General features: G+C 30.8%; 1 protein-coding gene across 2 annotated transcripts in view; it reads right to left on the bottom strand.

The window, feature by feature from the left end:
* Cph (BCL11 transcription factor chronophage) overlaps window positions 1-27925 on the bottom strand; it is a 118192-nt gene that overhangs the window by 28449 nt on the left and 61818 nt on the right. The window lies entirely within an intron of this gene.

The following is a 27925-nucleotide window of genomic DNA, read 5'->3' as shown; positions in this document are numbered from 1 at the left end:
AGGATACTTTAACTTTCTAAAGAAGCCAACACCTCATTTATTGGATATGAAGAAAAAAAATACATCTGTTATTTGTATATACATAATTATTTGTATAACAATATATTAATGAAATTTAATGTGTTAAAAAACCTTCAATAACATCGTTGTATACTGTATAGTGATTATTATTCTCTGCATTAATCTTTGGTATTTCATTTCCAGGTTCAAAACCGTTATTATTTCATAACAATAAAATTGCTATTCTTTTCATACAGATATAATACTTTATTAATATAAAAGGTGATGTGTTGTGGGTGTGCTGTAAATTTGCATATGGTGCTCGTATGGTCATACCTGTAAAAACCACAGTCATTATAGATATAATACAGTTGAGCAACGACCTATGCCTTCCGGAATAAGATTAATTTCGTGCATGAATTTAAATGATTTTATTATTTTTTGACGAAACTTAAAACGCGTTAAAATCGGCCTTTTTTCAATTATATTATAATGATTTATGTAGGTAAGTATAATATTTTTTGCTGTGTTTTATCCATGAAAAACTTATCCCACATCATTAAATAAATACTTACAGATTACTACCGATTTTGTCTGCTTACCAGATCATTTTAAACAGAAGGAGATAAAGTTTTATTAAATGTCTTTGAATGAAGGTTTTTTCCCACTGTAAGTTGGTAGTTAACACCACTGAACTGGTTAAGTTAGTCTGCAACGGATAAGAAAATCTGTATTGTCACATTTTTCTAAAATATATTTCAATTTGGCTAACGAAGAGGTTTGCGAGTAATTAATGTTAGCGAGTTGTTTAACATATAAGGTACAATCAGACATTGGAAAATAACACGAGTTAATAAACAGACAACCCTACCGCTTGTCCATCCCCTAAATTATCGCTCCGTCTCGTGAATTATTAGAAATTAATATAATTATTTAGCATAAATACATATGTTAGATCTTATATAAAACATAAAAAAATGTTTATGATATTATGTAGGTAAACCTCGATTTACGTCTGCGATACCGACAACATTATATACTTACTAATCTTTCATATCAAAAGACTGTTATTTCACTTAACTGTCATATAAAATAAAGAAAAACCGAATAGACAATACATCAAATTATCATATAAATATGTTAATCTTTGGGGAAAGTTAGCAAGTCCTTCAGTACGTAAAATTGTCCATTTTGAGTGCTGAATATACGTGATAAATAACTGGAGAAAAAGTAAGAATATGAAATGAATATTTGATAATAGTAAAACGTTGTCATGAAATTTACTAGATATTATAATAATCTTGTACTATAAGAATGTTAGTAAAATAATAATAAAATCAGTAATTATTAAAGTGTTCTAAATATGCAGAGCTCACAATACATTGGGTGGACTCTATCTATCGAAGGTGTATTACTGTAGGTTATTTGATTTAATGATTCGTTTACCACACTTTTCTCACCTTTGTAGTGGTAGGTAAGTACTAATACCACCTCATTATTTACTCTGGCAGCAAACAAAGAAAAAAAAATCGGCCGCATTATGATCTCGCCCTGTCTGTACGTTTACACTGTGCAAACTGATACCAGACGGTCGGTCATTGAAAAGTGGAATAAACAACATTAATATGCATGAATATTGTACTGGGATACGGTATTGTAGGTGAATTTTGTCGTTTTATATGATTTCATGTAAGCCACTTGAATACCTATTATACTCGATAAGATTAAATCAAAGATAAGTTACAATGAAAATAATACTTATGTATTTCCAATTAATAAACAAAATGCAAATACGTAACTTGAAAACACCTCAGATATATACACACTAGAAAAAATCATATTTGAAAAAAAAATACGATGCTCGACGGGATTTGAACCCGTATAATCACTGGTATCGCGCCACTGTGTATTAACCAATTATGCTACGAGCTTCCTATCTAATTGCGACAATTTAAACTAGTAGGTTCTACATGAAATGCTATGTATGTTCAATATATGGAATGTTATATTCTCAAAATATTTAGAATTATTCGTTGAATAAAAGAAATAATTTATTAAAAATAGAAATAGGTAATTTAATTGAAACTTAGTTTAAATGTGGGAAGGATTAGGTTTTGTATTACAAATAAAATAATACAGTTAAAAAGTTGAGTAAGTAAAAGGTTACACATATTTCCTAGGCACAAAAAATAATAACATTATTTTATGATAATGGATTCTGTGACGAACTCGAAACGCCGTGAAAAGAAGAAGAAAATAGTACACATAATGATAACAAAATGATTAGGTAATCGTTAAATTTAATAGTTTTTTTTTAATAACAATATTACAAGACTACGCGTTGCTATTTACGATGAAACAGTAAGAAATTTCCCAATGGCCATAGTTGCTGGTTTGTCAGTGCACACACAGCGGAATTAAAATTACACGGGAAACTTTTATTTGTGAGGTTTATAACAGTTTTTATACAATGCTTAATTGATGCATTTTTTAAATCGAACTAATACTTACTATTAGAAATTAGTATCCTCAGTTTATTTATACGTAATAGATACTTGGTTGAACTTATATTATTTTTAGTCAGGGTTTGTCAAACATTGACGTGGTTTGCAAGCAAGAAAAGTATGACATTCTCTGACCAATACGTTACAATGGTGTCAAGCGAGTATAAGATACGACACACAATGCCCCCGCTTTAATTATATTATTTATCATTACAATAACACTTGTCCAGGTGTTGAGGTAATGCCACAGCGTGAGGTGGTGGCCGTCGGGTGCACAATGGACGTGGAACCGTCTGTTTGCAGAGTCGCAAAAGGATTCGGAGAACCAAATTATCAGGGAACTCAGAAATATTATTTTCTTTTCTGTGCAAATTATAATAGCCAACGAAATATCCACTCACTTACTGTGTCATACGAAAGGAATTACAATATGTTTAAGTATATTAAACTTAGTGAATATTTTACAATGTATTTGTGGTGAGTAAGTACATTTTACAAAATATGCATTCTTTTAAAACTTCCTACTGTGTACAGATTTATTGATACTATATAGTATATAATATTATACCTATACGTTGTGATTTTCGTTCACCCAAATGAGGCAATCAATTCATCATAGGGATTTAAAGGGGGCCTCGAAACAGTTCAAATTAGTCCTATCAACTTTTAAATTATACAAAAATCTTAAAAGGATCCTCACAAATTGAATAGGTATAAAATATTATCAAAAGTATAATAAACTCCCTGCAACATCATGATAATTATTAATAACAATAAAAATGATCATAATAACTATTTTTAGTTACAGGTGTTATTCTCGAAAAGATATGCATTGGTATTTTTACTATGTACGTTGATAGTTGGAATTTATGGTTTTCACTTTTTTATTATTATTGGGGGGGGGGCTTCCAAATCAGTCAGTGCCTCGGTCCTCCAAGTCCGTAAAACCGTCACAGTATATGTTTATTTAAAACCTCTTAAAAATAACATCCACCATTATTTGTGTTTATTTTTTTAAATTTACGTTTATCTATTTTCTGCTGACAGCTCGCAAAATATTGTTTTATAATATGTATTACTCTATATGTTAATTAAATAACGCAGTCCTATAATAATGACCTGGAAATGATCACTTATTATTTTTAATCTAAATCCGTTTTATTAATGCAAATACGAAACATGACACTCGTAAAACAATTGTCAATTCGTGACATGCTGTTTTCTTCTCAGTGGATATTATTTATATTTATTCGCACACTCCGTTCAATAATGTACTAAATTTTAATATTAAAATCAACACAACATCTCGGATCGAAAACATTGGTAAGCCGATCCGGCGAAAGCAGCGGCATTACAATATAGATTACTTATTATCCTGGTTTCTATATCAAAAGCTATTCGGAGATAGACAATCATGGATCGAGGCTGATATCATATTATTTTTCTCTTTCCACTGCGTCCGATTTCAAGGCTCTCGTATGATAGATGCGCGCGAGAGAGAGATGCCAAATAAGGGTTGTAATAAAAAAGTAATATAAGGTAAATTGCTGGGGGCGGAAAAACCATTGGCAACCGATCGATGGATAACAGAATGGATTTTCCGGAAGTCGGAGGTGTGAATTCTAGACGCGCGCTAAAGAAAATGTTTCAAAAAGAGTACATACACCTAACTTCAAACATTGCCATCGACACTCGCTTTATTCTTTATTATAAAGCTACTGGCCGAGTCAAATAATTTATGAACTACGCGTATACATTTTTCGGTGTAAGTCAATTATTTGAATTTCGAATTATTCTACTCGTATATTTGTTTATATACATATAAAGTCAGACGTAGGTAACAAAATATATCGTATTTGTTTTTATAGAAACCATTTAATGGTCATTATTAATCAGTGGCGTACAGTACATTTTGGATACTTATCGGTCATACTTACAGGACTTAAGAAGATAATAATATATTGATAATTATAATATTTAAATTTTATTTTTGAAATAACCTTATTTTTTACAACGTTCCAGTGTTCCAGCTCCGTGTCCAGTACAAATCTTGCAATCGATTTTTAACTAACTTCCCGACTAGCTAGACATTTGAAACTTTTAGAATATATCAGAACACGATGCCAATGCATTCTTTTAATACTTTTAGCCATCTTTAAACAGAATTGAATTCATTTTCAGTTAATTCTGTTTTGTATGGAAAGTTATTTCAGAAAAATCCGTAAAAAGTAAAAGACTATTATTGGTTGTTAAGGGGGTGGTCGTCCTAGCAACTAAATTATTTATATATACGTGCGTTACTATGGAAATAAAAATGAAATGTCAAAATGACATTTCAGCATTCTATATTTGTTTGTTTGTTTTTTAATTACTTCATGTCAAGTACAAGTTTCAGCATATTGAGCATAATAATTCAACAGAAAATTTAAAACGTTGTATATAAAAAGTTCTTTTTATCTTGTAATTATATTTATTTGATTGAAGGTTAAGAATGAAAAGCTTTGAAACTCTAGTACAATTTGATGATTTATCACGATAATTAATTTACGGTAGATGTAATGATATTCTGTAGAAAAACAAAGTAGATTTACGAACGGATTATTACAGCTTTTGAACGCATGCATATGACTCAGGGCACCTCTAGGTATATATATTGCGATAACTATTAGATTATAATAATATCACGTATCGATGCCTCTGTTGTTCTGTTACTGAAATGATGTAATATAAAATTTATTTTTATTTAGATAGGTTTTAAATAATTGCTAAGTAAGTAGTCTTCGCTATTTTTATTAATATGTTATTCAAATGTGGCAGTTAGCAATTTTATAAACAGTAAAATTTATATTTTTTAATTAAAGCAGTTTAAAACTTTAATGTAGATAAAATAAACTGCACTACAATGAAATACTATCATTATTTCCATACTTTATATAAGCCAAATGGAAAAGTTAAAGAATATTACTAATACTCTATTGGCATTGTGGTTTTGTATTTGTGACTGTAGTTTTATTAGAATATCTCAAAATAAATAAATATTTTAATATTAAGAAAATCAATCGCCTGCTAATTAGTCAAGCATCTACAAATATTATTATCATCAAACGCTTAGCTGGAAAATATTATAACCAGTTGTTATCCATTAAAATATCTGACACCGAAATAACGTTCAAGTATCTAATTTTGTCCACTTATTAAATTGAGAAATGTAGTTTATATGAATATAAATCGAAAAGTTTACCTATTATCAATACATATTTTTAAATATAAAAAATACACAGTCGGTGTAAAATTATTTATACGATTCGAATCGAAATATATATATACTTATTATTTACTAGCCCGAGAAAGAATAATATCAAACACATATTTATATACCGATAGAAAATATCAAATAGCCAATCCAAAACCAATCACAGAGAATAATCGGAAACATAACTTGTAGACCAATAGCTTGATGCAATCTTTTACGACTATTCGCTATATTCTTTAGATACCTAGATGTATGTATGTATAGGAAAAATTATATTACTTACATAACATATTTGGTGGTAATTTTCTTCCGATAATTTATGTAAATATAACCATTTGAAATTGTGGTTTATTATTCATTATCTCGTAATATTTTTATATTTATTATAATATATATTAAATATTTTTTGCGCTGGTAGAAACGCGTTTTTATGTCAGTGAGATGTTACCTGATAAAAGTTAGAACAAAAGAATGAACCTTATTAGGAATGGATTCTCAATGAAAAAATTACCCATTAATTAGCCTTAGTTTCAGCTTCATTTATATACAGGAAAATGCTACCCTTGAGCAGAATGCCGTCTCCTTTATTTTTAGTTCTAAATTGTCTGCCTGTGTAGTATATACTCACTTACCAATTTTATTATTTATTTTTGAAGCAGACATATATACCGAAAATCTTTCAATTGCCAAACACACAAGACAGGCGCCTTTACAAAAGTTATGAATATTTAAACCAAGATTTTCTAATGAAGTGACAACAATATCGTATGCTTCAAGAAAAACCACCACTTCTCTTGAAAGTTGTAATTTTTGTATTCGTTCCTTTATTCGTCACTGTTTATTAAGTGCCGCCTCTATGCAACGCATGGCCTGCCTATCCTAAAGAGACGTTATTGTTTATATATTATATAAGATTTTTCTGCATAAAAAAACCATTTTTTCAGCATTGTTGTACACGATAGGTATATTAATAAATTACTATGATCAAATATTAATTTATATATTGTTTGAATGTATATTTTTTATTAAGTTTGTATTTTTAATAGTCCAATATAATTACTGTGGCTTTGTCGCGTAGTAATTTTTGTCGGCGAGTTCTATGAAAAAGTTTGCATTCTTTTCCCTCTATAAGTGCAATAGCAGTGCCCCTCTCGAGTGCATTGACAATATTATGCAAATGCATTTCCAACAAACGGCCAATTCAGGCAATTGGCGGACGGAGATCTAATCTGTAAACCGGGCTTATTTTTATTATTTATTTTCCTAAGACTGCCGGTGCGCGGTCTTTCTGACAAAATCTCTTTATTGTACATTAAATTTGACATGATGCTTATAATTTTTGAATGAAAAGTATTTTAGATACATCCTGTCCGCGTATGATGTTTAACCTTTGGTAAACACATATTAAATAATCCGATATAATAGACTGCAATTATCGGATAAGGTGAAATGACGATATAATTATTGACGTTTATAGAATTACGAGTGTTTTAATCAAAATATCGACGTAGTAGTTTTATGAGACTGTTTTTTAGAGACCATCCATAGACGGTATGTAGTTTTGTACCATGTACTGCACTTATGGTTTCTGTTTCTATGAAATATTCCGATGTCTCCTAACCGAGTATGATGATGTGACAATTTCATCTGATGGATTTTACGAACATTGCATGTTATTCACTTGATAATCTTAATTATTATAAGTGTTCTTAAAATTATTACTATAATTACTTATCAGTAGACTTTAAATGGTAATATACTACATATATATATATCTTAGCCATTATATTAGCTCTCCAGGTTAACATAATCACATTTTTATTAAACTTCGAAAGTTATATTATCTATCCTTCTTTTATTGGCCACCACTAAAGCATTTCATGACTTGGTCTATACTGGTCTTCAATTTGTTATTATTATAAAAAAATACATTTTAATAGATATCTATTATTATATATATTATCATTATTTTATACTGCTTATTTAAGCAAAATCATAAGTTCTTGGCATGAGTCATGCACCATGCCAATACTTGACGAAACGGCACGAGCTTTTGTCGGCCGATCAGAGCTTTTTTCACAGATGCCAATCGCCGATACTCAACTTTTCATTGACCGAAAGTCCTTAGTGTTTTATCTCGAGATCATCTCGCCGTGACGATATATAGAACTTTTAAGAAATTCAGTAAGGCACGAAGAGTAAATAAATCGGCACACACCCCGATTTGGCACAAAGGCTTTCATAACAATATGCATGGCTGAGTCAAACACTTCAATTTGGCAGGGCTGCTACGACAACTTAAGTAACAAATATTATTTGCTCTCATTCATTCTCTCAAAAGAAGTCAAAATAAAAAGAAGAAAGTATGTTATCAAATAATATTATTATATTGTAGCTGATGTGTATGTAATAATTAATTAAGATTTGTTTCGTCAAGGCAGGAGCTTCCTGGTGTTTGCCGATAAGATGGCAAGCAGCCTGATGATATCACGATGATTCTATGGAAGGAAGGGAGATCTATGGTTTGGGATGCTACTTTAGAAAATACACTCACGACATCTCCACCTCGCCTGTATAAATTAGTTGAATCATCAGGTTAAACAACTCTTTTAGCTGAGTCTAACAAAGCCAAAAAATACGACTATGTGTCACCAAATTATATCGTCTGCCTTTTGCTGCTTTTAAGACGGTGGATAAGATTGGTTGTCGCTTGTCTGATAAAATAGATGAGTGCCGTTCAAGTTAGTACCTGAGATAAAGAATAATTGAGGCGTCTAATTACAAAAAGCGACAAGTCCACAATTCAATATTTTCGGAAAACAACGTTTTTATGTTTCAAGCTTCAATTATTTGTTTTAACGTGAGATTATATTTTCCGTTGTATTCTATGTCGAAATTAGAACCAAATGGCAATTTTTTTCAGCCGATAAACTCTTAAATGTAATAAATATAGGCAAAATTAAATTGGGCGTAGCGCTACTTGTACCTCACTTTTTAATTTATTCCGCATAAGGCACATATTTCAGTGGCACTGTCATGAGTTTACCAGGTGCTACGGCATGGGAGACGCCCTTTTCAATATTGAACGTTCCCTTATTGGTTGACTTAAACACGCGCGAAATCAATTAAGCTTTAAATATTTTGAAACACGGACTTGGCGCTTTTTGTAATAAATCGAGACATTTTTTCGTCGGGTTATGTCGCGTTTTGGAATTTATAGATCAACACATATTGTGTAAAATTATACAAAGAATACGTGCGTATTTTTTTCTCGATTTTGACCAAATGTGGACTTATCGCTTTTTGGAATTAGACGCCTCAATTATAGAAATCTAAAACGGTAAAGCTATACAATAAAGGTATACTAGGGGAAACGTAGGATATCAATAGTTTTATAAATATTAGTTTATATTATATAATATAGATTACTGTTTTGTTATTATTATTCTGTACCTAAAATTTTTATGTAATTTATGCTTTTAATAAATTAAAATATATGGATTGTAATGTATGTAGTTATATTGAAAAATATTTGCTAATGTTTTTCTCTTTTTTGCCAACCCTGTTTCATTGATAAATATTATTTACCTTCATACGCAATAATAGTTCAAACAGTATGACGTGTATGAGTCATAGATTTATGTGCTTATCAGCTTATCAATATTACAATATCTAAATCGGGATCAGCGCTTAAAGAGGTCAGTGTGGTGTGACTGAAGGGGTGACCGAATGTCGAACAGATGCGAGGCTTATTTTTAAGATAAAATGCATTTCTTAAGTCTCCACTAGATTTAAACACAAGATGAAAAGAAACTATTTAATTTTGAATTTAATGCGTAGGTTACATAATAATATGTGAGTACTGGATAGGTATCTAACAGTCTCGGAAGTTCCGATTGTTGGCGATTATTTATCGTTTATCTCAACTTGTATATTGTAATTTAATAACTTACATTTATTAAGCTCAGTTGTGGTTTTTTCATGAATCATAATATGAAACCGATCAGTTTCTTCAGGAAGTGCCACAGAACAGCTTAATAAAACTTGGAAGCAGGATTCAGTTTATGACTTAATGAGAGTCAGTCAAAAAAACGCAAAAATACAAAGCCCGCTTTGTGTCCTCAAATATTACCAGTATTTAACATTGTCACACATTTTGTGTTATTATGTCATGTTTTGGATGCTTTGAATTTGTAATTTTTCACGTTCATAATATTATGTAAAATAAAATTTTGTTTAATTTGAAATTGGAATTAAATAATGTTACATTCTTAAATCTTGTGAATTATTTGTTTAATAGAAAAAGAGTTTATTATCTTATGATCGTTCTGACGATGAGTTTATAACCCGAGACAGATATCAATATATTATATATATCCTGGGCTTCGAAAAATTTAGACCGCTTTGACGACAGTGGCTGAGATTGGTCATAGCTTGACTAATAAAACAGATGAGTGCCGTTTAACTGAGTCTGGAACAGCGAATAAACATAGAAATCTAAAAAGGTATAACAGTTGCTATTCTTGGCTAGGTATCTACTCTTGAAGTATCCATTGGACTGATGGAAATATTTTATATGCTAGGCCGCTAGGAAAAACCTATGATATTGATAATTTTATAAATATTGGTTTATATATTATAATAATATTTATATATATATATATATTATCTACAATTTAATTATTATTATGATTATTATTGTGTACCTACCTAATTATAGTAGGTAATTATCCATTCATGAAAATCTCTGTGTAGCCTAATATTTTAATAAATTAATCGGAAATGTTTAATGTGAAAAAAATTGTTATGATTAACAAAAATAAATTTATTGTTAAAACCATTAAAATTAGTATGTAATGCTTACTTAGTTATATAATTTGAAATGCATTGATTTTAGTTGAAAACCATATGTTTTATTATTATAAAAAAAATATATTGAAAAATTTTATTTTACAAACAAAGCAAAAGTTCAATTTAACCAAGTGGTTCTCGAATTAAAAATAAAGATTGTGTGGTATTAGAAAGTTATTCTTAACTTTTTGATTCACTCATAATGAATATTTTGTAGTTTTAAAAACAAGTACCTACTTACCTCTGTGTTCGTGTAATATTGTTACTATTAAATTATGAACAATAATTTATTAGGTTACTGAGTACCCACGCAATTAATAAGCAAATGCGTTTTGATATAGTAAAATAACGCCAAACATCATTAAACAAAAGAGACGTCATATGCAGTTTTATACAGCATCCCGCTCCACGCATTTATTGTTTGACAAAACGTCCGAGAGTAGCAGGAACCCTTTGTGAGCGGTAACTCCACCAAACATATTTATTAGCTCAAGGGTACGTACTATTGTACCTTTCAGCGCTTTGTGAAAAGCCGACCTGGAAACTGCAATTTTGCGGCGCAAGTATGCTTTAAAATACCTGAGTTTTTAATTAATTAGCTAACTCCAACCATATTTTATTCGCACAGTTTTATTTTTTTACTTGCATATCTGTGGTATTTGGTCAAGTTATGATAATGTGTATTGTTGATATTCAGTTATATTAATTATTATAAGCGGCTGTTTATACGCCCTACGACCTCTATTTTGGATGAATTTATTTGAATTGTTACTAAAATATCAATTGAGTATTGTTGACATATTTTTATATGTTTTAATAAATTTTATACCTCCATGACAATTTTGAATTTATGTATCTATTTAATTGGTCAAAGTATTTGGAGTAAAAGTATGAACCAAATAGGTTGAGCAAGTGGCTAACATTATGGCCCATATGATCTATTTAGGATCTGACATGGTCAAAAAAAAATCTAATTGATATTAAGCATACTATAGGTTCCAATAGGTACTATGCAAAGTGTAAAATGAAAGTGACAATTTGCGTTGTAATCGCGGGGATGCTTCGTTTTTTAATTACTAAATTTTTGGGTTTTTCATTTGGTCAATTTAAACTATTAAATAATACTTACATACATACCAAAATATAATTAGTTTTATATAATTTACATCACAGTTGAGAGAAACTATAGTCTCTCAAACTCTAATAATAAATAAATCAGTTTTTCATATCAAGATATTATAAATTTACCAGCAACTTCAACAACGTATAGAATTTTGTCTGCCAAAAGTTGATAACTACGAGACTGTTTCTTAATAAATAATAAGACGTTTCTTAATGTATTTTGGGGTATTTCATACTGAATTAAAAAACCATTGTTAATCACATTATGTCTAAGAATGATTTTATAAAATATATTATCAAAACAAAATGACGATAACAATTTTTTGATACCTACACACTTTTTGTTGTAACCCTACTAAATAATGAAAAAATGTAAAATCAAATTAATAAATTATAGAAGAATGGCTAGAACTTCAGAATCATTACCAATATTATCAGCCAGGGTCAAACCACCATTGGATGATGCCCCTTCCTGGTGTCTTACACTTCTCTGGACCCACATTTAATATTTATAGGTACAATAACAAAATCGGTTTCCTCCTTCTACAAAATTATATTGGTCAAATAAGTTCAGTAATAGCTTATGTTAATGATTAATTAAGTAAGGTATAATATAATATTTCAATATATATATTATATTAGATACTTATAGATACTTTAGCCCAAATTATAAGTATATATGTAGGTACCTACCTAACTAGTAATCAAACTACCTTTAGGGTACCTTTAGTGGAGAGCAATCTAATATTCGAAATATTTAATCAATCCATGAGGACAGTATGCAACGTCCCTCGTATAGAGTGGACTAAAACAGGCCCGGATCAGGGGCAGAGGCGCGTAGGGGGCGGGTTAGGGGATGATCACGCTGCAACTATTATTTGGAATTCGATATGCGGAGGGTGGATCGGTGAATGAAACTGTGGGGACATATTTTGCAATCAGTAAAGTAGGTGTCTGTGGAATGAATAATTTTATAATATTAAATCTATTTTACTATTAAATTAATTATATGATAAATAAAAATTTTTTATACGTGAAAAATATTAATGTTGATGATAAAATAGATACTGTAGTTAGTTAAATTAAAACGTTTTTTTATCAAGTTTAACATAATATTATAAATATAAGATAAGTCATTGTAAAAAAAATAATCTTTATAAAAAGATGGATAGTAATGACGCTTTTAGGTACTCGGTGGCTTGAAACGTTGATGGATTTGGAGGCCTTCCTGCAAAATATATCTATGTGATAAATCACCACTTACACATACAACAGCAATAGTGATATCACGATATTTTTACACATTTCTTACATGTTCTTCTTTTAAATTAATTAAGTACATTCTAACTTCAACGGCGAGAAAAATACAACTTAAAAATAAAATAAAATATATTATATTCTGATGCTTCACGGAAAACCATGCTGATTGATAGTTAAAATAAATTGGTATATTAAAAATGTAGTAAAAGTCGAAAATGATAAGAATCCTTGAAATAGGCCTCTGGAAAAAACAGAATTGGTGCTTTAATAACTGACGACTATAAGATAATATTAAAACATAAAATCTCTGTTTACTTGATAGAATTGGTAAAGCTTTATAAATTTTAATAAAACACGGAAAAGAATAGAAAAAAATAACCGTTAATTTACCTGAATACTTGAAAGTTGTCGAAAAACATATTTCCAAAAATCTACCTGAACGATACAAAAACAAAAATACATTACAAAGCAAATAAACCCATTGGCCGACGGGTGTTTTTGAAATCCTTTCAATAACAATCAGAACCTTTTTCCAGCAGATGCGCATCGAAACCCACCCCCGCCGCGGTGAAAGGGTGAAATCTACCCTCGCTGACCATACAAAAGTGATAGGGGATGATGAAAGGTATATGACGCATGCGTGAAACTGCCCACTGGTCAGTTAAGGGGTGTAAACCTCTGCCCTTATTTGTCAGGTGGTCAAGCGAAATAAATCACTTGCGAGAAAGTGTGTGGGAAGGGGATGAAATCATACAGAGAAAGTGGCGCGTTACTTGTAAGGGTGGGAAATAATATGAGTAATATTATGTATGTCAGATGTGTCCAATTTGGTGAAATTGATTAAGTATCTTATTAATAGTGTGAAATATTTTTTTAATACTCTACAACGCGATAAAGAGAACAAAATCATATTATTTCACCATATTCGATCCTGAAAAGATTATAATATCGATCTCCAAAAAGCGAAGGTTGTATTTACAGATTTTTGTTTTTTACGAGTTCTTATTATGTCCATACTCTGGGTCCAAACACACATAGAAAAACAGCATTTAATTTTTGCCAGACTACGGATTATAACAAGGGACACAAATGCGCTAACCGCTCGGTTATTGTGAGTGTTTTTTTTTTCTTGGTGGAAAGACATTGTATGAAATAGAACAAAAACGTCAAAAACAATATGTTGTACGTGGGACATTATCAACTGAAGTGAACGAAACCGGTCCTGATTGTTATTAAACTATGTGTTACTACATATTGTAATTTATTTTATTGAATACAATATCTCCTATCAAGAATTTATAATTACTACGATTAATGAAACAAACTCATTTTTTTTCTCTCTTTGAAAAACTAAAGGTAAGCAGGTAAAATTTGAGTTGTTTAAAGCATTAAAAACATTTATTGTCACTCTTTTAAAGTTAGAAATATGGAATAATCGTAATTTATCCCTCGCATATAGAAAATAATTTTATGCAAACCCCAAATAATAAGAAATTCGAATTTTGTTTTTTTCCGAAATCTATACTTAGTAGGAAAATTTTATGTTCATACATTTACTTTCACTTGTTTTATTAAAAAAACGAACAGGTTATTCATTAATATCTTACTATGAAATATAAACAAATCAACACTATAAGTATTCTATCATGCTAAATATAAGTAAAATAATTACAAGATAAAAAGAACTTTTTATATAAAACGTTTTTAAATTTTCTGTTGAATCATATAAACTAGACTTGACTAGCTTAAACGATCAAAAAAATTTGTACTTGATAGAAATAATACTGAAATGTCATATTGATTTCCATAGTAACGCACGTATATATTAATATTAATAATTTAGTTGCTAGGGCCCACTTATCAACCAATAATAGTTTTACTTTGTACGGATTTTTTCCGAAATAACTTTTCATACAAAACTGAATTAACTGAAGATGAAATCAAAAAATATTAAATAAATGCATTGGCATCGTGTTCTGATATATTCTAAAAGTTTCAAATGTCTAGCTAGTAAGGAAATTAGTTAAAAATTGATTGCAAGATTTTTACCGGAAAATTAAGATACGAGCTAAGAAAAACGTTGTAATAATAAAATACTTTGAATTTAAATATTTTTTTGAATTTTCTACTAAACATTGACATGAGATTAAGAGCAAATAAATAAGCTCTTCGTCGTACTGGTAGAATTTAGATCCTTCAGGTCCCCAAGTTTGTTAAATTATATCTTAAAAACAGAAACAGTTGCTATTTGTTTATACTCTTAATATGTATGTAACTATGATAGGTCGGTATCAGCAGTATAATTTAAACCTATTTTTAAATCTTATAGTGTTCGACTAATGGAAATGAGTACCTAGGTGAAAGTTTTCTAAAGGGTTGCGGCTTCCACCATGTTTTTTTACGTGCGGGGGTTGGTTGCATGCTGCATCCACGGTCGGTGTTATTGTTTTCAGTTTTTATGAAAAGGTCCACTGATAGAAAATTCAAGATGGCCGTGTAGGAAAAACAAACTGAGGACACGGAAAAACAGATCGGAAGACCAATGGCAATATAGTGGGCGTATACAGGTGTGATTCTTTTTTCAAAATCATACTTTTATTAGGTAAATAAATGTTAGGTAATTTCATAGTTTTTTATATAGATTATTTAGCGATACTGGACTTTGTACAGTAAGAAACGTTATGTAAATGATTTTATGTATTTTTTTGACAATATGTCTACGATATTGTGCACATACTTAATCGCAAATTATAAATAATGATAGACCCTATTTATACAGTGTAGCGGCGTATTTAGTGATGTAGAGGGTAAACGCATTAACTGATTATGAGGCTATATAACAAATAACAATAGAATTTTAATTTTCAAATAAAAGCTGAACAAACCAGAGTCACTATTGTCTATTAAATCTGTATTAATTTATAATTCTTACTTTATAACATTATTAAGTGCATAATATGTGAAATATATCAATAATTGTTCAGTACATGCGAATGTTTATTTCTCATTATTAACTTTTACAATATACATCACAAAAACCAGGTTATAAAAAATATAAATTAATAAGGAGGATAATCAGTCAGTTTTTGTTTTGAAAATACTGGAAAATGAGGAAATCTCACAATTTACATCGTTATGAATACGTGTATTAAATAAGGCTCTAAGTACCAAAAAGTAGTATTGCCTGTAGTTACAAAATACCGAGTCATTGCAGTAAAATTTCATGAAGCAGACCTTTTGAAAAATGTAGTTTTACAATGTGAAGCAATCACGGCAGCTTCTTTAATTTTAGGTATTAAGAACTCGCAAGTATCAACACACCATCGTCAGCTATTTTATATTGAATGCCGTTGACCACTGCAGTGCTACTTACACCATTATAAATAAAACACGCCAACGGACTTACAACGTCGACAGGTTTAATTATTTTGCTGTATTTTTTTTACTTGCTTGAGGCACTTAGACTATAGTTGAAGTTATTGGCGTTGGTGTGGAGAACATTTTTCTATAAAAATGTCAGTTTTTATTATTTTGGTACTTAGCGCCTTAATTAATACACGTATTCAATGTCAACATGGCATATATTGGTCTAACTAAAATAATATACCGACACATTATTTTTACATACACTTTAAATGTGCTCTTATTTCAATCATTTTACATCGACTGACATAGGCATTTCTAGCATTGGAAGGAACATTTTAAAGTACTTTCTCATACTTAACTCAAAATGGCCAAAATTTGACATAGACACTTCTAGTGCTAGGTCTCAGATTATTATTATAACCTAATGGTTATAAAATAATGAACTTTTATTATAAATAATCTGTTTTTAATATCTGAAAACCCATAAAAAATAAGGCAAAAATAATATCTAATTTGAAGACGAATAAAAAAGTATTACTTATAATAATAAATACCAAATTTACCTACCTATAATATTTATAATATTACAGTGTGCATAGACAATAAGTCGCATGTTAGTTTTTTCGTATCATCTCCTCGGGGAGCTTGTCTATGACGTAATAAGCTAACAAGATTACGCGTCCACGTTTACGTCAAACATCATTAGGTATGTGACGTCATTAGGGTAAGAAAACACACAATTGGACACAAAATAACAAAGGGAAATAATACTATTATAATATTATGTCTTTTTATTGTCTCGGCAGTAGAAATATTTGCAAGTGGGTAACAAATAAAAATGGCAGAAAAATAGCTAATAAAATTTAATATTGCATGAATGTAGATTATCGCTCATGTTTTTCATATTATCATAATATGTACTAACAGTGGCAGTTTTATTTAACGTATATGACGCAATCGATTGGTCAAAGGATTTAAAAAAGGGTATGAATTTTTTTCCAAACTAGTCACACTATTATTAAATTAGAGATACCGGAATCTTAAAAACATTCATGTTTCTGAGAAATAGATTTAAAAATATTGCCCAACGTGTAATTAAATCCTTTAAACTATCATTAAGGGCGGCATAATAAACTTCTCAATAATAATGTTTTGAGAAATGGTAATGCACAGGGCGCGAAACCCATGAAACGTAGGTTCGATCCTGCCGAGTGTCTTACTTTTTTAGAAAAATATTTTTTCTATTGACTATATTTTCTCAAGAGTGTTTTCAGAATTATGTATGTTTAATAATTAGAATGATGCATTCTTAAATCTTGTGAATTATTCGTTGAATAAAAGAAATAGTTGATTATAAAAGAAAAAATGTTAATAATTGTTACATTCAATAATATTGCATATGAAATATTTTACCAAAAGGGCCTCCAAACCTATCAGTGGCCATGGTCTCCGCGTACCTAAAACCATCACCGATGCATGTTAAATATAATATCTAGACAAGCGTTGATATTGGTTATTTTTTAAAGTAGATAAAACAGACACTGTATCGGTGACATTGTATTAAAGAAATGACAAAACGATCTCGTATTACGTGTAAGTATAAACTATAAACACTGAACATTATAAAATATGGTCTGTTACGTAAGTCTGCAACTAATTATTTCTCTCGAAGTTATTGAGCCCTATAACTCTGACGGTAACGGCCTCCAATCGAATAGCAGGTTTACTCTGTCCTATTTGTCCTCTCGCCTGGATTTATTTTATTTGCCGGGTCCGTTTTATTGGATAGAAGCGCCGCAGGGGCGAATTGGCACCGGGGTATTACGAAAGAAAAATTGCAGCGTAAAGCAAAAAACTTAATTAAGTTTTTCAATTTGTAGGCTACTGCAATAGGTGTCATAAAAAAAGATATTGCAATTAATTATTCGTATCAAAGTTATCACAATTCCGGGAACCAATATAATGTTATTTTCATATTGGCATTTTGAAGTTTTTTTTAAATAACTTGAAAGAATAGGAACACTCACAACTAAAAATGTATCTTGGGTACTACATCAATGCGTGGTACCATAATAAAAACTTAAAATGCGTGGTGCATATCAAACTATATTATGCATTCAGTTTTGTGTAAGTACATGAAATTATATCTAAAATCTTGCAGTTATCTTCATTGGATGAAGTGCGCTTACCATAGAACAGATTATGAATATAATTCAGATAGTTTATACAGGGTTTTGAATGTGTGAGTGCCCTACGAAAATGAAGCACACATTATAGACGTGCAATAGTGTGTGTTGCAACCTTCAAATACACCAATATTGAATGAGCATCAGTGCATAAGCCAAGAGCAATTGTTAGAACGAAGGACAAGTTTGGAATGACATATTATTCATTAATATAATATTATTCCACACTTGAGATCGGTTGCCTGTTACTCCACACCCGTTAGGTATTTTAGTTCCCATTAATTTTGTTTTCCCTGGCGCTTACTTACAATGTAGTGATATATTTTATTCATAGATGCCACCGTCGGTTATTTATTTATGTATAATTTAATAAATTTGATATAATATTACTATTTAAATTTAAATCAATCGTGTCCCATCGTTTTCGGTTAGGCTTGTAACTATGAACCATCCGTTCCTCTTCTTATGATGATTTGCTACTCATATAAAATAGACGTGTTACAAAAAAAGAATAACTTTACTCAAAATAATAACTATCATTTATGCCGATTTTCACAGGGGTGACCTCATTTCGCCAATCCACCCCTGCAGCGCCGCGACGCCGAAAAAGCGGCGTTGTTTATTGCATTAGCGGCGACGCCGACGGTCAGTAATTGTGTTAGGCAATTTGTTCCTCGGGCGAGCTGTTAACCTCAGATGTTCAGAGACATCTGATGTCACGGGGAATACTGGAAGTCACTCCAAGATATAGTCTCCTACCAACCTACCTACAATGCTTTTTTATGTTGGATGTATTTATGCTTTCAAAGTGAGACAAGGTTAACACACAATTTTCCCAAGTATTTTTTGTTTTCGTAATTTTTATAAAAATATTCTTAAGAAACCGTGTCTATTCTAATATTATAAAATGGAGAATCTTATTATTATCTACTTCGGTAAAAACATATTAAGTAAAAATTTACTACTAAAACACTATTATCACTTACTACGAACGGTAAACGCTTATATAAACCATACTATCATGAACGGTCACTCTTGTTTATCAAGTTAAAACTAACTAATTATTGGAATTGTCGGAAACTTATATGCACTACGTTTGGGGACTTATGACTCTTCGTGCACTATGACGTAAAACTCTCTCCTTCATATTAAACCACCAAATCTTTGGATTAGAAATAAAAATCGCTTAAGAAACTATCAGCTGTTAAAAGTTAAATGACGTAACGCTATCCAGCGGTTTCTCTATTGTACTAAAGTAACCAGTAACCGCTGACATAATATTATTTTCTCCGACTTTTTTACAATATTTTTTTAAAGTCAGTTGAAAAGCATGGGAATAGATAACTTTCATAATTTAAATAATTTATGATATCTATGATACTATCTATCACTTTGCAGCCATCATTCAATTAAGTATGTACAATTGTTTTAATTTAACGACAAGTATTTCATTTAAAATACAAAACAAATTATTTTCCAGTTGAGTAAACGATTCGATCCCTCTCTACATACCTAAAACTACCCTTCTTACGTAAGCTTCGAGGATACTATGTATTTTTCTTCGCGAACGCTACATTACGTCATGACCTAACTAAGATTATATTACAATCTTCAATAACATCTCAGAAATCACTGTCTGGGACTAAATACATAAACCATCGTGGTCTCGGCGCTGTAGTTTAGCTTTTAATCTACCGATGCACTTATATACAACTGTGAACGGAGGTGTTATTTCAAACTTTATTAATATTGGCGACCATTTAAGTTTTTTGTAATTATTATGTTATTATCAATAAGTTCTATTCTTTATTCCTAGATGGCATTATAATCTCATGTATACTTAATAAAGAATGCTATTTTATGAAATCTTGCAAAGCTTTTTGTTAGTGTGAAACTTGAAGTATCAGACGTTTTTGTGAGTATTGATATAAAAAGATGTTTCTAAACATATTATAATGACATAATAAATAGTTATATATTATTTTCCATTGACTTTTCTCTAGGTCGAAATAAGAAAACGAAAAGAAAGAAAACCCATGTAGGTACCAATCCAAGTTGTGTTATGTTCTGAATAAACTCCGCTCAGATATTTTTCCACACCTATAAACATATGAAAAACATCGGTGGCGTAAACAAACCCTACTTCTGGAAGGGGTGGTGATTCCCAGGGTGGATTTAGAGGGTGAAACAGTTATAGGGTACAGGCTGGGCAAAATTGAATGTTAGATTCGAGAGAGCAATATATATTCATACTGCCTAATTTAGGTAGATAGTGGCGCAATTATTATGAAACAATATTTTGTGATGCATGACTTATAAATTTTTAAATATATTCTCTTTTGTTTTCTCTTAAACCGTCATTATGTTTAGAAAACAGCTTATTGGTAAGTAATAAATTAACACACGTATTGTTATCTACTATACATATTATACTAGAATTTGTTAGTGACAGGGTATCCATATACCAAAATCTGTCACTGATAATTTTTTGACCCCCCCCCACGATAAAAATAAAATAGAAACCATGAATTCCAGCTACAAACGCACTTAGTAAAAATAAGTAACAAATTAAATTTAAATGTAAGTAATATTTATTGTAAATAAGTACTACCTATTATTGAAGATGACTGACACATAATAATATTAGTGGTATATTTTGTTGTGTACAAGTACGTATTTGTTTGAAAATTTACTTACATTATATCTATTGTATGTTAGTTGAAGGGATTTTGTTATACTTTGGGTAATATTTGAAACCTAAATAATTGAAATATACTTATTTGTATGTTTTTTTTTTAATTTTTCGTATAATTTATTGTAATGCTTGAACTATTACGAGGCCCCCTTTATATCTACTGGTGAATCGATTGCGGCACAAAGTCTTATAAATCCAGTATTGAGTATACGATATTTATAAAAGCATAATGAAATCTTTCCAACTAACATAAGCCGTGCCTGGTGTCTATAATATACCTAACAGCTAATGTTTTATATGACATCAGTCATCACCGTCAACGTCAAAAATAATTGATTTTGATTAAAGAATGTGAACTCAAAATCAATCAATGCGTCAAGCCTCCATCTGCCTAACTCACCACTGTTTTGTTTTTTGTAATAAATTGAATTTATAAAATTTTATTATTTATTATCCGGAAATCCGGAAAAAGTCAGAAATATATGAACACGAGTACCTAATGCCAAATTTGTCACCCATTGCATCGTAGTCTTTTTAGTTATATGAGAGAACTTATAAATGAAAGCTGTTATATATTACGTCTTTAATGTATTTAATATATTATTTGTGAGTATATTATTCAAATCAATAAATATTTGCTAAGAATCTTTGACCAAAGAATAGATAGATGTCGCGAAATTAATGCAGCGATATTTCTAGCACACTCGTGAAATATTTCACTCCCAGCCGTTTCGTATTTTTACGTTCACTTATATTCGTATCCGTTATTCGGGATATCCGTTTGCCGGTCCGCCACGGTAACGCCATAGTCCCAAATGCCCTCTGGGTGGGGTAGTGTGGACCGTTTCGCCTTATGTGTAACTAACTCGAAACGGTTCATGTCCTCCTACGAAGTGTGAGAACTGTTCGGAGGTTGTGAAAAACTTGGGGCATGCGAGATTGAGATAGCTATATCTAACTATTAATTTACTTCTATAGTCACCACAATACTTAAGTTTTGTACAAATAGAAGAAAATAAAAATCGTTTAAGCTTGTTCAATAACGAGTATTATGAAACTTTGTTTGTGAAATCATATAATATTTAGGTGCCTACATTGCATGAAATTTACTAATTTATTCAGCGGCATGTAGACATGTTTTTTTTCTTCCATTTTTCGACTTTCCCACCTTTTTCATTTATATGCACGAATTATTAATATTATTATTACAACGTTTTTATTAGGTCGTATTCTTATTTTTCCGGTATTTGTTTATCCGGTACAAATCTTGCAATCGATTTTTAACTAACTTCCCGACTAGCTAGACATTTGAAACTTTTAGAATATATCAGAACACGATGCCAATGCATTTTTTAATACTTTTAGCCATCTTTAAGTAGAACTGAATTCATTTTCAGTTAATTCTGTTTTGTATGAAAAGTTATTTCGACACCATTTATGGTTGCTAGGGGTCTGGGGTCCTAGCAACTAAATTATAAATATATACGTGCGTTACTATGGAAATCAATATAACATGTCAAGTACAAATTTTTTGATCGTTTAAGCTAGTCAAGTCAAGTTTATATGGTTCAACAGATTTTAAAAACGTTGTAGGTATATAAAAAGTTCTTTTTATCATGTAATTATTTTTGTATCTACAATATTCTTAGTTCTACACTGTCACGTACGTCTATCGAATATTATGATTTCGTTTATCCAGCGGATTTTAGAGCATTCCTGTACCACTGTATGAAGGCATTTATCCAGCAGTTGTCCACTTCCCAAGCGGCATGTTACAATATAATAATATACACACATAATTCGTGCAGATAAGTAAAGTAAGGATAAAATTTGAGGATAGTTAAAAATAATTGGTAATTCATACATTTAATTTATATGTATTTTTCTTACCTTTTACATTACCTATTAATTAAATAAATTCAAATCACGTATAATAAATGAAAACGGCGTAATTTATTTAACCTTCTTCAAATAATATAGTTTTTAAAGTTAACTTCTAAAAAATGTATGTATATTGTATATTAGAAAAAAATATTTGAACAGAGTTGGACACGATTCCTGAATCCATGGGATTCCTGCCAATGTGCCTTACCAGTAATTAAATATCCGGTATAACACAGTGCCGAAACTACGATTATATCCGAGGTCTGATAATCAGACTGTGGCACAAAACTGTAAACTTCGATGGTAGTGCTAGTTATTGCTCATATTTTGAATGAATTATGGTAAACTGTTTGAAGAAAAAGATGATTGATTGAATAAATGGTTATAATTTGAACGAAACGTGCAATCGAAAATCTTTATTTATACGAACAGGTTACCACATTTCATTCGAAGGTAATCAAAAACTAGCATTGCCATAGCAATTCGCAATTCAGTGCTACGGCCTGAATATAGTCAATAATATTATTGTATTACTTGTGTATAATATAATATCTAATAAATTGTTATTCAAAAGCGCGTGAAAGTTATTTTTTGTGAATTATGTATGCAGATGAACACAAATATGTACTTAAAAAAAAGGTCAAAATGGTCAAATTAGTACCTACTCCACCACGTTCCAAATATAAAGGCATGCAATTGAACAGTTATTGGCAGCTAAATTTACCATCACTGCTTTATGGCGAGTGTGTGTGTTATAATACTTGGTCTAGCTATTTGTTCTGTTGTTTATCTCCGCTATTATTTGTGTTTTTATTTTTTTCTCCTTTTGAAAATGCGGATACGAAAATATCTCTCCATTTCACAATAAAGCGTTTGAAGTTTCATTTAATATTTGCGAAAATCAAAACGAATCCATTTATTTTTAAATTGAGATGAAAGTTATTATAAAAAAATACTAACACGCAAGTTTAAAACACATCAGAAAACATTTATATTAGAAAAAATCTGTATACGAGGTAAACTAAGTGGGACTCAAACGCAGTGGCGCACCCAGGATTTAATATTGGGGGGGGGCCAAGGAGGAGAATGTAAATTAGTCCCATAGACTCTTTATCTTCTTCACAGCTTAATTTCTCGTTTATCGGTCTTTGTCTATTGCACTCGGAGTACCTATACCATGGTCCCCACATCCTGATACGGGCCCTCAGGCTGGGATATTTGGCGGCCCCCCTACCTACCGCTAAGATTAAATGCAGTGTGAAACACTACATTAACGTTTTTCAAATTGTATTTTAGTTCAAATTAAGGGTACTTATACAGTGAATTATTGGCTATTTTTAATACATCTACTTTAATAATGGAGCTGTCGAGTATCGACACATAATATTCAAAAAATATATTGCAAAATTATATAAGTAATTGAAAATGTTCATGGCCATGAAGTGTAATAGCGCCGCAGGCGACGTAAAGCTAATTTATGATGTGTGTTTATCTATATATCACTTATCTGGTCAACCCGACAAACCTCCCCAGCCATGACCTACACCACTCCGGAATTCGGGTGGACACCGAGAATTTTTTGACAGTTCCCTTAGGTATTGGGTTTCTAAAAAAACCTGACATTAGTGTTTCGAAATTTTTGTGTTAGAAATTAAAATCTAAGAAATTTTTCTAAAAAGGGTGCTGGAGAATTATTACAAATCATTTTTTTGCCGTGTTTTTATTTGTCTAATCTATTGGCATTCAATTTCAATGTTTTTGGGGGGGCCAAGGCCCCTTGCCCCCCCCCCCCTGGGTGCGCCAGTGCTCAAACGTTACATATTTCACTGTCCGGATGAGTGCTCTTTTTATTAGAACTATTGGTCTATGACATGCAAATTAAATCTAGTATTTACACCATCGGAAGCGTTATTAAACTTTGCAAATGTGAAGCAATGATATTTATTACTAATATCATTTACAGATGACGCCATGTGTTACTCAAATATATTATTTTATTCCATCCTACTACTATTTTTTGTTTAATATTTAATATACTTACACAAAGTTTAAGATTTTTAAGAGTTTTATTATTGAAAACCAACTAAAAGTAACTTTTGCTCATTAAATCGATTGATAAGAGTACAATTATTTTTCATCGGTTTTATCAACAATACGAGGTCGACCTTGTCTGCTTGACGAAGAGATTTCTCAGCAGAACTTTAACGAGAAATGAATTTAACCACTTGCTATACACATTAAAAAACAATACTTATGTGAATTTTCCAGACCTTAGGGGACCCACTACTTTGTAATCGGATACGTTATCACTCGTCCATCGCAGGTGATAATATCAGATTAATCAAAATTAAAATACAGTTTAGTTATAAAATAATACTTCAACGTCATAAATGAAGAGTTTTCCTTGTTCATTCATTACAAAAAAATCGCACTAATAAATTAGTCAATGTGTAAATATTGAACTTAATATGTTAAAAAAAACCATCTTTCCGATTCTTCCTTTAACGTTGGTTTATTTAATTGTTTATATTTTTTATTATGTTCTACTTTAAAAGTAAACATATAGATACATAATATTATCTAAACTTTAGAAATACAAAACAAATTTTGAAGTGTATTTGTAGAGTCTGTATACTATTATTATGTAAATGAGAATATAACGTACAGAAAATATTGCAATCAAATAATATAAATCAGAAATTAGTCTAGATTGCGAAGCAGAGCATTAAATATCCGCAATAAATTCGATAAGGGTTGAAGCCGGAGAGGTTTTTCTCATCCCCTAACGACCAGATCGTCCTCTCTCGAGGGGTAGTTAATGTCATGACCTCCAGGCGTATTTGTCACTGTGAGGGTCTATAAAACCGGAGAATTCTCGGCTGGAATGTCCACTGAAGAAGTATTGTCTTATGTTCAAGTGATTCCTTGATATAAGGGTTGATTTACTTGAAGTATGCAGTCATTGGGAAAGTAGATAGGTAAAATAAAGGATTTATTATTTGTTATTTAAAAAGAGTTTGGACTAATAAAAATACAATTCTCGAGTGTGGGGAAATATGGGATAAACTTAAACATGTGTTAAATAATATAATGTCATTTTCAATGGTCATGTCTCTACTATCATACTATGCATTAAAGTTTGTCATTGTATATTGTTCATATTTAAGAGGGCTTTGTAAATTTTTGCGTTTTATGCGGTGACCATCATTAAGTCGTGAACTAAATCGGGCTTTAAAGTCTATGGTGACTGGCTTTTGCAATTCTATCATATTATTAAGCTGTCCTGTACTGACTTTATTATCAGCTTAACTTTTATAAAATAAATAAAGGTTACGGGTACGGATAAATATATTAATAAGTAGGGTATTAAAGCAATAATTATATCTTGAATTATCTGTAACGCATGAGAGAAAACATTAGAAAATGTGTAAGAAAAGACAAGAAAAGTAAAAGACGTATAAAAGAAAATTTTAAATTTGGAAAATCGGAGGAATCGTTTATTTAAATCAGGTCGTGACAGAAAATAAATGAACCTTTGACGTAATAGTTTGACAGATACATACAGTGCAATAATAGCATATCAAAAAAATAGTGTAGGTATTATCCAAAAAAAATTATGGCTAATTATAATATGGATAGGATTCTGTAACCTACTGTAACCTTAGGCAACATACGTAATCAATAAAAGAATAGAAACATTATTGATTAAGAAGAACCATCAGCTGAGCGTCACCACTTGACAAATGGTCGAGTTCAGCGATGACGTGCCCGATGAAGTCAGGATACCCTACAAAGACTTTGCCAGGCTGATGCACCAGCTCACAGATAAATAATTGAGTTTGAAACAACAGAATAAAGACAGTAAAACAGAACATACAAGTAAACATATCATAGATGTGATGAAGATGTATAAGAATGTTGATAGGTGGTACTGTCACGCGGTAGGTAATATTTGATAGTTATATATACATTGAAATATTAATTGTGGTTGATAAAAACTATCTAAAATCAGCGACTTTCATTAGATTATATGCCTACTTTTTAATTTTAAATCTGCTTATTTAATTGATAAATATGTGTAAATTAAACTGACTGTGTAATTGTGTATGTAGAATTTTATTACGCATACATTTAAACAATGGGATTATTTGCCAATGACCCCAAACTGCATGACCACATTCTCATACGCGATATATCAAAATAATGACCACAAACTATTAGCCACCCGTCTGCGGAAAGGCCATAAAAGTTACAAAAGTCCCTGCCCGACTTCGGTCCACGCGTCTAGGCAAACTGCCCAGGGACTTTCGGAACGGCAGGGCCGGAAATCCTTTGGCGTTTTTCCGGCGACCATTCACGTGGCAGCGGTTATGGACTTTACGACCGGCTCTACGGCTTCCGGAAAAATAGTATTGGCTCTCGTCTGTTACTGCTAGGAGATAAATTTCTCTGCACAGTTTCGTTTTTCGGCCGCTGGATGGCGCGCCAAGTCTGCGGAGTTTTTATTTTAAATCTGGGACACAATTTGATTTCATTTCGTGACTTCTTTCGCCCTAAAATTTTATTTTAAAAACAAATTGTTTGCAAAATTTTAAATATAAAATGAAAATGGCTTTATTTAAGTCATTGTCTCGTTGGAGGTTCGCGACCAAATTTCAGTACATACCTACATTTCCCAAACATGGAAAAAATATTATGTTATTTCCATATTAGTATTTTAGATATTTTTTTAATAACTTGAAAGGAAAGGAACACTCACAACTAACAATGTTTCTTGGGTACTATGTCATTACGTGGAACCATA

Source organism: Rhyacophila brunnea, unplaced genomic scaffold (assembly GCF_057557595.1).
Source record: "Rhyacophila brunnea isolate RB1 unplaced genomic scaffold, BYU_Rbru_1.0 scaffold_21, whole genome shotgun sequence".
NCBI lineage: Eukaryota > Metazoa > Arthropoda > Insecta > Trichoptera > Rhyacophilidae > Rhyacophila > Rhyacophila brunnea.
Note: the sequence above shows the minus strand (reverse complement) of the source record. Positions and strands in the feature narration are given on the sequence as shown.